Below are 10,030 nucleotides of genomic sequence, written 5' to 3'. Positions count from 1 at the left end.
CTTCTTTTTTTATGCGAGCGTCACCGGTGAGTCTTTTGTAGACGGTACGCACATCTGGCGTTAAAATTTATAGTCGTCGTATAAAGTATGAGTTTATTTCCAACCATCAGGTTTGATGACATTGCTAGTAGTACTTTCCTTTATGAGGGTTTCACCAGCCCAGGAGTCAACACATCTGTGTCGATATACACTGTCATTAATATGGACATATTTATAAATGCACTTTTTATTGCATTTTCGAAATATATTGAATTTTCTAACCCAAGAATAAAGAACGTTATCTGTTAACGACAAAACCTTTTGAATTTGTGCTCTTCAGCAATATGGCTGTTTAAATTGTTGCCGATTATCACGGATGAGTCTTTTGTTAATGACATGGCGTAGACAATTGTATTCCTAGCATCTACATATGCTGAGTTTATTTTATTGTTTCAAGTGTAATGAGGGCAATTCTACTCGACGTGTACAAATGTTGTAATTCCATTTCCTAAATATTTTTTTTTATTTTTATACTTATTTTAGTTGTATTTCATTCAGAAAAGTAATGTGTGTTTGTTTTCTGTTAAATTCACTGATCAAACAAACATGTTACACCAATTATTAGAAAAAGGCAGTTTTTTTGTATCCTCGAAATGACAAAAAGTTCAATTGTTTGAAGATTATTTCTATTTTTGAAAGATTTTCAATTATAGTTGCTATGATACTTTAACTGAACTTATGTCGTATTTATTTCAGCTGAGCATAAACTAGTAATATACACTGCAAATTAAATTACAATAATAAACTAATTGTAGCTTTATTAATTGAAACGGTGATTATCAACAGGTCGTTTTCAGAATATCACTATTATATCGTTTTAGAATAGAAACATTAATTTTATTAGTATGTTCAAGTAAATTATGATCAAGAATACATGCATAGCTCGAATTGAGTATATTTTCTGATTGATCAAGCAAAAATCTATACAATTGCTAATTGATGGACAAAATGTGTCATGTAAAGGGGTAAAACAGGTGAGGTAAATACTATATGTACCCTTCCAACCTGTTGCCTACAAATATATTTTGCTATGTACTTACAGTTTCTGTTTGAATAAGATATTTTCCTAACGCTTCTGTACCAAAGAATTATACTCTACATTTAAATACACGTCCTTCATAATTAGATAACAAAACTACTATGATTAAACTAAAAGGTAATATTAAGTTTTAACTTATAAATTTGACATCGTTAATTGTCGTGTTTGAATTCTGTTTCCTGTCAATTGTTTACCAGTGAAATGTGATACATTTTTGGAAATCATGTTACTTTCCCTACGTGGGCTTTCTCAAAGAAAAAGAGAGCCATTTCCTGTAATAAACTATAGTCGAAAGATACAGAAGGGACATTCAAACACAGAAGTCGAAAATAAACCGACAATACCATGGCATTAAAAGAAAATGAAATATACAAAAAAATATACAAAACACATCATAGAAAATTTAAGACTGAGAAACTATATCTCCGCTCAACCTCGGGATGATAACCATTTTTAGTATTATATAACATATCGTCAAAAATAAAAGACTTACACATTTTGTACGTCATACTAACCAATTACACCCGGATAAAAAAAATGCCAAATAAAGTACGAAGTTTAAGAGCATTAAGGACCACATATTCCCGAAAGGTTTGTTAAATACATCTAAGGTATGACAATTGATTTGACAATCATTAAAATCTCAAAAATTCAATATTTTCAAATAAATTTGACCTACCTAGTAAATTATACTTTAATATAATTTCTTTCTATAATGGCGATACCTTAATGCCTTTTTATATATTTCAGAATTTGTGTCTTTAGGCCACCCCAATTTGATTAATAGTTCTTTGGATTTTCCCGCTCCTGTTTTTGAGAAATAAAGTTTTTAACAACAACAAAAAAACCTACCGCTTCAGTATTTTTTGGGTCCGCATGCCGCACCGAAATGAGTATTACCTTGAAATTTATTTTCTCACTGACGCTTTGTTTTTGCATATAATTTAATCTGGGTTCAGACAGGGCAAGGAGAAATTGATAGAAGCTGTTGTGTGACCTTATTGATCTGGCTAGTACTATATAGATTGTGGGTGATTTTCAGATAATTTAGAATAAGGGACAACTGTGCAGACTAAACTTTAAAATGCTTTGTGGTATAAAGACCCTATCCTACTGTGAAATATGTCAAAATCCTACTATCAAAAAAAAATCTATTCCATATCAAAAATTTATTCATTCCCAGAGTGCATCTTACAATTCACAGTAGTAGATAGTTTTGATGAGAACACATATCCTTCTGTTCGTCTTTTAATAGGTTAATTGACAATGATACAAATATCCACCAAAATTCAAAAGAAGTATAGATGTAAGCAATTATATGCAACCAAACATTCTTAAACCGTGAGAAAATCCTGTGTTTTGTTTGCGGCCTTTCCAGAATTAATTGTATGGGGAGAGAAAGGCACCTGTATTAACATTTGATTGGTGGTGGTTATTTTAAGAAAAATTGCTTGAACACTTAAATGAAGTATCCAAATGAAAATGTATGCATTGTTGGGTCAGATAAAAAGTGCCTTCCTTCCCTCCATAATACATTTATTTTTGGGACAGCCCTTGGTGGAATATAATTCAACCTCAAACATTGTCAAAAAAGGCTGTTCTCCATAAAGTTACAAACTGAAAGGTCTTTGGTATTGCCATTTCTAAGAAGCATTTAAGAGTTTTCTTTCCAATATTTGCTGCTGCAAGGTGAAAGAGTCTACAGTTGTTTGCTTAGAGTCAGAATAATGTATTCAAATGGGATAACAGGCCTTATGCCTCAAAACATCAGTGATTTTCCATCTTTTTCTGTTTGATAAACCTAGCATGTATCACTTTAAAAAAAAAGATATCGCTCGCTCCTCTTGCAGACCACTTGCCTGTCAAAAACTCATTTTTGACAGTTTTTGGCTCGCTCGCCCCATTTTTGTTTTAGCAAATGTCCGACGAACTATTTCTCAAATTGGTGTGGCCTTATTGAGCACTAATCAATATAAATCAAACCTAAGTAATGCATTTTCTCCCTATTTATGTTTTTAGAGGTAAAACCGACACACAAAACTTGGTGTACAATACTTGTATATCTTTACCCGGAGATGGCCTATGCACACCTAGCTCGTGCAATGAAAAGCGGGCACTTAAGCAAATATTATCATGAAACCAGTTGGTTCAGACATGTTGTTTTATTGTTTACTGCGACAAAAAAAAACACACACAACAAAAAACAGACACTTTACCCAAAAAAAAAATTCAAACCTTATGGAATGTTTTAACACAATAAGTAGCTTTCGAAAACGGAATTTTAAAAATGAGAAAATCGGGGGGGGGGGGGGTAAAAAAACGGGCATTATCGTACTTGTCGTTTGTTTATGTTGAAGGCATCTATCCATGTGAACAAAAAACAAAGGATCTGATCAATTAAATGTTCATCATATAAGACAGAAATCAAGAAATTTAGAAAGTCTATCTGTTAAGAACATAAATTTACGACAAATAGGATGTTTTTAGTGATTAAAAAGTAGTTAATTTAACTTTTCTATATAGCAACATTTCAGCAGTGCCTTTATATAAAAGAGATGTCTTCATGTTGAAACGATATTCTAGAAAAACTTGATAGTGGTTTGCTGCTGACAATAAGCGTTTGAACTAAAAATGGTACATCAATAAAGTGATATCATTCCTTTGAAGGTTCATGGACGTCATCATGATTTGGTGAACATCCATGGAATAACTGTGTTACATATGACATTTTATATGTTTGAATTTTGTAGTCATAAGTTCCCTGATCCTTTATGTAATATGAGCTTATTATGAACAACGCGATTCATACTAAATGTGGAGCAGGATCTACTTTACATACAGGAACGCATGCATCTTCCCATTCATGTTAGGGTTCGTGTTGCTCAGACTTTTGTTTTTGATGTAGTGTTTAAAATACTCTTGTTGTCTTTTTGTCGGTTTTTATCTTTGTTCTTTGTGTTTTCTGTTGATCTTCGATTTATGAATTTTATTGTCCCTCTGGTATATACCATCAGTCCAAATGACACATAGCCCGTCTCAACTGTTGATGCATATGAAATATATGTGTATTTTACGCACAGCCATAGATTGTCATTGCTATTTTTGGTACATCTTCGGAATTATTATTTTGATCAACCTCATCATTTGCATATTATATCCGTCCTTTCATTTGTTAAGATTCGAGCGCTACTGCTGAGTTTCAAGTAGAAAAAAAACGTGTGTTTTGGCGAACGTAATACAGAGCCAGGCTGTTTGGTGATTTTATTTGCCTCTTGTGTTGCTTCAAATCACGAATTGGTTGATCTATACGATGTTTCCTTGTCTTAACTTACCACTGACCTTTTTACCACGACATAGATTGTAAACCACAATCTAAGACGTGGAAAAAACGTGACCAATTCCAGAACTGTTGCCGAAGGCGAATTCGTATTTTTATACGACTTGTCTTGGCATTTATACAACCAACATTCATGTATTTAGTAATGATGTTTATTTTGTTAGTACGGTTGGATATAGTGTTATATCTTGTCGTTGGTGGTTTTAATTCTGTATTTTCGGTGCATTTCACATATGTCTTATTTGTCAGTATATTCGAGCATTTTTCCATTTTGATGGATAAAGTATTGTGTAGGTCCAAATAATTATTACGTCTTCACAGCATCAATTTCAAATAGCCTTTCTAGACCATCTTAAATAAAGGCAACAGTAGTATACCGCTATTCGAAGGTCATAAATCGGTTGAGAGAGAAAAAAAACGGGTTACAAACGAAAATCGAGGGAAACACATCAACTTTAAGGGGAAAACAAAAAAACACACGACAATGCAACACACACAGAAACGAACTATAAGATAACAACTGCCATTTCTCCGGGCTTGGTAGAGGATATTCTGCAGTTTACATGTTGTAATGTGCCATTACATCATTTATTTATGTACTTCTCTGTGCTGAGTGTGCTTGTGTACATTTGTACTGAACTCTTGTCAAATATTACTATAATTTTAGCGGTATTTTTTTAATAATCCGTGGTAAGCGGGATGTTTGGATTTATTTTCTTGTAAACGGTTGATGACATTTGAACAGCGGTATAATACTGTTGCCTTAATTCTTGACTGATGAGTTATCAAGCCTTAAACTAGCTACTTTGTTGGAGCGGTCTAAAACGTCAATTTTGATAATTTGACATTTTCATGTAACATTGTTTGCTTAAAAATATAACACAGAACGTTTTCTATATCTTAACAAAAATGCCTGGAGAGGGAAATTTAAAATCTGCTAAATTAATCAATTAACGTTCAGTTGAAATATTAAATTGGAAGGAGATCAAATTAGGTAGACAAGTTTGGTGAGTTTGATATATTGTATTGTAACTGAACCTCATACAATTTTTGTGTATTCTTTGACCCTGGGTATAATAGCGTTACCTTTCCAATTTCACTAAATAACTGATTGAACTCACATTTCCGACTGGACATGGTTTAGTAATTTTATTGATCGTCATCTGGTAACATATCATATATCTACACATTTATTTCTCACACAATATCGCACCTGCAGTGTTTATTTAAACAATGATGAAATATTACTATTCATTCACGCCCTAATTACAAAATAATGAATAAAAGGTTTTGATTTCAACATCGGAACTATTACCTAGTGTAGTTTAAAACCTATACAGTATTATGACACATTACATATTCTTGATTAAGTCTTTAAAATACTATTTCAAATGACATAAACACAAATTATTTCCTGTCTATCCTACAAAATATAGGAGGAAAGTGCGTTAAGCGTTAAATTACGTGCACTCGTTGTCATGTCGTACTTGCAAATCTTACAAAGCTATAAAAATTCATAGAAAAAGAAATTATTTCATTTAATAAAATTTTAAGATAACATATTTCTTATTAATCATTGAGACCCCCGCACTATAGCATACCTTTTTCTTGTTTTTCATATCAAGCTTCCGTAACCCCTGGCATTACGGAATTCTGATATCTTGTACATTTCATTGTTCACAGTTCCAATCCACACCCCTGAATCAAAAGCATGTTTGTCTAAATTGTAAGATAAATTGAAATATCTATATATTTAGTCCTCAGATTTATCTAAATCCGGTAATTTCGGAGTAAAAAAAATGAATTTCAAATATAACTACCAAACATTATATGTAACATTTTCCTTTTGCTTTTATGGTAACATTGCATATACACTTTGCTAGTAGTATTATCTCTCAATAAGTATTCTGTACACACCAAACACATAATACATAACTACTTAGTTTTGTTTTTATTAGTCTTATCTGTATAGAGTTGGGTAATTAGTCGAATGCATTATTTGCTACCTAAGTAATCTATAATATACACAAAAATATATCATACAGTATAACATGTACTAACACTGTATGTTTGAGTGATAAACAAAGAAACACATTCATATAATTATACTAGTAAGTATTTTAAGAAAAACAATAATGAATGATAGTGTATAACTGTAATTATAACGGAATAAAATTGAGAATGGAACTTCGGTATAAGCCAAAGAGACAACATTCCGACCAAAGAGCAATTAAAAGTCGAAGACCTCCAATGGGTCTTCAACGCAGCGTGAGAATCGCAGACCCAGAGTTGGGCATCAGCTGCCACCTAAATAAACATATGTACTAATTCATCTTTTTTCAGTCGATTTATACCATGCTATAGTAGCTATATTGTAAGTGACCCTCAAGTGTCTAGCATTGATGAACGTAACTATTAATCTGCATATGTCGTTGATGTTGCATGCCATACGTTATTTATATGTTATTGAAACTCTTGAGAAGGAATGCTTTATGAGGCGATAGGAAATGAAATTGGATTGTTAGAATCCACAAAGAAAGTGTTTATTTTCAATGATTTCTATTAAATCTTTTATGGAACTAGGTTCAATATAACATAGTAATATACGTATTTTCCCCTCTAAGTCATCACCTGAATATCTGTTTCAAGTCTGTAGCACTTAAAAGTCCGAGAGCAAGTTTTTCATTTTCAAAAAGAAATACTTTAACATGTATAATGAAATTAAAATCGGGAGTGTCATATGATGCTAAAACCATAATTCCGTATGTATTATTAGTTTTTTTTCTATGAAATAAACAAAATCCTTTTGGTTCAAGTTATTGACATTTTATTTTGTACCAAATGTATTTTAACTATGACAATGCTTGAATAAATTTCAATTTATTTACTCTCATTTTCATTTTAGGCATAAGCATTAATGCCTGGACATAATTTTTCAGGATTTAGGTATAAATCGTAGGTTTAAGGGAGCTCGCGGGAATAAATCAATTAATTTTTTTAATATTAGATTTCTCTTTATTTTTTTTATAAATGAACTTTATTATATACTTAATAGAAAAATGAAATAAAAAAATGGGGTCACCGTTCATTTAAGCTCACAATCTTCCTCCGAAAGAAGCAGACATTTTTGTTAATGTCCTTTTTTCTGTTGAACTAATAAGAGAAATAGAGGTTATATCGAAGTAAAAAAAGAACTAAATTACATAAATCGCTTGAATTTTACAATTATTAAGTTTATGTACCGCTTATTCGAAAACAATAATAAAAAAATATAGGTTACCGATGAGTTAAAAAAAAATTCAATTTAAATACCAAAAAATTGCCAAAAAAAATTGCACCAAAAGGAAACAATTTCAATGTTTTCATCTAGGGCCAAACCGAATCGATTTTTTGTTGATTTTTGTACCATATCATAAGGTAATGACTAATAGTGTAATACATTTGTAAATGAAATTTGTAATGAAAAAAAAATGTTTTATTTTTGCTGAAATTTTTGTACCCGCGAGCCTCAATAAAGTATTAATTGTATACTTAAATCATAGGATTTAATTTGAGAATTATGCCTAGCATCATTTAGACAATAGACTTACTGCCTAGGCGTTAGCCACTACCTGGGATTTAAGCCTAATGCCTAATTTCACTTATTGCCGCTAGCAAATAGTTTGCGATATTCACCTAGGTCCATTATTCTTGAATTATTAACAACCGTGTCATCAATTCTAAATTTACAGCGTGTCTCTACAGCAATAAAATTTTAATTACTATTAAATGCTTCAAAAAATTTCAGTCGTCAACGTCATGTTATGGCATATAAAGAATAAAAATGCAAAAATTAAAATCAATTAAAATCAATTAAAACATTTATAACCCCATTTAGATTTTAAACTTGCAAGTTCTCACAGTATTAGTTTTACGAAAGACATGTCATCAAATCCGGCCACAATGTTCTGATCGGTCCGTGATCTTACCTCCCTCCACGCCACGGGACCTCCCTCAACATGCCGCATGATTGGCTGAGAAAAAGCAAATAATTATTTCAAAGACAATAGCTTGAAGTAAAAATTAACTAACAAAAAGAACACAATAACAACCAAAACCAAGGAGTAAACAAAGACTAAAAAAAAAAAAGGACATTTACATCAACAGTTATAAATAATAAATAAGAAACAACACTAACTCTGCTTCACCGGGAGTGAAATCAGGTGCTCCGGAAGGGTGCGGCAGTTTCTCGCGACATTGAAGACCCATTGGTGGCCTTCGGCTCTATGGTCGGGTTGTTGTCGCTTTGACACATTTCCCATTTCCATTCTCAATTGTATTGACATAATGTAGGACCATAAGTGTGCATGATTGTACGGAAATACACCATTTCTCATGCTTTATTTTACTAAATAGATTTTAATACATAGACGAAACTCGCAACTGACGTATCAAAGTATAATGCATGCATGCAGTTATCTATTTTTCTAATTATTATTTTTAGATCCATATCTTTCGTTAAATGAACTTTAAAGGTTATCTTATTAACCTATTGAAATAATTTTATATATAAAATTTGTTTGTTTTTTAACTTTTAAAGAGATTAACTTAGGAGTGTGTCATTTCCGCTTATATGAATATTGTCGGCAATAGATGACATTGTCAGGTCGTATAGAAGTAGTGCTATCGCGTATTTTAATGTTATGCAGTTAGGATATTTTTTTTGAAATGTAAATGAACATGTATGCATAAGTCGAACTATACAATTTTTCTTTTTGTCTTTCAAATTGTTCAATTATGAGAATTGAAAATTTATTAAAAGTTTAGCTGTATAAGATTTAACCTTAGTTTGCACTAGATCAAAATGTTTAAATATATTTTTAATTTGATGATTCACACGGTAACAGTCCACTTGAATACATGTCATCCTGCTCGGATACAATATTCTGACTCCGAGCCGATCCGTTTTTGCTCTTACTCATTAATGCTTCGTGCTGAGTGGAGAAAAAGCAAATACAAAAGATTGACCCATGTTCAAAACCGCAACTTCCTGCACTCCTCACCCATGTTCAAAACGACGAATATCTGCACTCGAGGCAAACGACCATCCGCAAGATAACCTACGCGGCAATTTACAGATGAATAAATAATCATTAAAATTTGAAAGACCATAAACAAAACTTAAACCTACCTTACTCGTATACTGTATCTGCTTTTCTGTGGGTAGGAATATTATTATATCACATGAATTTCATTTTCCCGAATGTGTCCTTTCAGAAGGTAAATTATGTTTTGTTAAATGTCATCAAATTTGATCTCTGAATGTCCATCGTATTTGTTATAAATGTACTTGCATTAGTGCACTTAATCTTTTTCTCTCATAAAATAGCATTCCGTACACTTTGCACCACAATAAAACTGAATCAATAGATTACGTTAAAAAAAAGTATCCGGTCTCGTATTTTCTAGTGATTTCCTTTCAATTGTTTACCTGTAAGATCATATAGATATGAGAAAATGAATCTTCATATTTGCCATTCGATCTCACGTCATTTTCATATGATGCAAATATTGCTTGGAGGTTGTTTTATTGAAGTTATCAAAGGTACCAGGATTATAATTTAGTACGCCAGACG

This window comes from Mytilus edulis, chromosome 8, assembly GCF_963676685.1.
Source record: "Mytilus edulis chromosome 8, xbMytEdul2.2, whole genome shotgun sequence".
Lineage (NCBI taxonomy): Eukaryota > Metazoa > Mollusca > Bivalvia > Mytilida > Mytilidae > Mytilus > Mytilus edulis.
This window is presented reverse-complemented; position numbering follows the sequence as displayed.